The sequence below is a fragment of the Nannospalax galili genome, unplaced genomic scaffold, assembly GCF_000622305.1.
Source record: "Nannospalax galili isolate Female #2095 unplaced genomic scaffold, S.galili_v1.0 scaffold265, whole genome shotgun sequence".
Classification (NCBI taxonomy): domain Eukaryota; kingdom Metazoa; phylum Chordata; class Mammalia; order Rodentia; family Spalacidae; genus Nannospalax; species Nannospalax galili.
The window spans coordinates 3,058,622-3,059,961 of record NW_008353747.1 but is presented as its reverse complement, the minus strand read 5'-3'; positions in this window follow the sequence as shown (position 1 = coordinate 3,059,961).

Here is a 1,340-nt window from a genome sequence, read left to right as displayed (position 1 = left end):
GTGTGTGTGTGTGTGTATCACACAGAACATCCCAAAACATCTTATTCTATTATATACCCACTTCCCAGATGGCACCCTCCCATAGCCTCCCTCCCCCTACTAGAGCCCTTATACTCTGATATCCCTGCTGCTGTCTGCTGTGTTGTCGCACCCCAGCCAACCCCCACTACTTGCTCTTCTGGTGAATCTAGTCAGCCTATCTAGAGGTCTTTGTTTTAGGAGGGTCAGCTGTTCCTCTTCTAGCAGCAATCAGTTGTCAATACTCCTTTAGATAAGATTAGGGTCTGCTGTTCATTTTCCCAGTTCTATGCCGGGTTACTATTTGGGAGTCCCTTTGATCACCCTGGCCAACAACTCAAAACAAGGTAGCTCCTATCTGGAATTGTTGCTTGTTGTGTAGCCTTTAGCTATGCATATGGACTCTTAAGAAATTATATTGACCCCTTTAGTCTTTGGTTATACTTTCCTTTTGGATGTTTAAGGCCATACAGTTGGCCTAGATAAACCAATTTATTTTTACTCTTAAGGTCATTTGAGGGTCTGTTCCTCAGGGGTCATATGAGCTTGGGAGGAGCCCGTGGCCTTTTCTTTTACCAGTTCCGCCTATGTGAAGATAAGTCAAAGGTCCTGCTCGACCATGGTTGTCTTCGCTTGGAAGCATGGAGGAAGTGATTCCTCTGTGTTGACCCTCCTCTTTGTAGACTGGACACTGGTTCAAATCCATCTGGTGGGGTCTCCTCGGCCTCCTTGATCAAGAGGACAGGTGACCCACCACCATTATAGGACATTTTGAGAGATGCTCATAGTCCCCTGGAACTAGTCGACCTAGGAGGGCAAGGAGCAAAAAGTGTCCTTTATGTCCCTCTGACCAAGTTAGTATAGACCTCAAAGTATGTCTGTTAAACATCGAAGAAGGTTAGTTTCACCAGTCTGGTACTTTTAATTACTGTGTGTCATGTAGATAAATCTTGGGCAAAGACCAGTTGTTCTCAGATAAACCTTGCCTAGACACATATTTCTCGATCTGCTGTATATAATTTGTCAGTAGGTTGTAGGCGTAATATGGTTCCCTCTGTTTTTCAAAATTAGCTAGGCATTATTTATCTCTTGCATTGTCTCACCCCTCCACCATAGTTTTCCCACTGAAGGTGCCCCCATTTTCCCCCTTTCTCCCTTGCTAATACTCTTCTCCTATGGTCCTACCTCTCTTGAGCTTCTTCTTTCCCCTTATCCCCTAGGTTCCTTGTATACCCTTCACTCCCCCTCCCTTAAACTAACCCAATTTTTGTCCACATCTCCCTTATTAAGGCCTGTTACCTACTATTCTTCTCCTTCAGGTT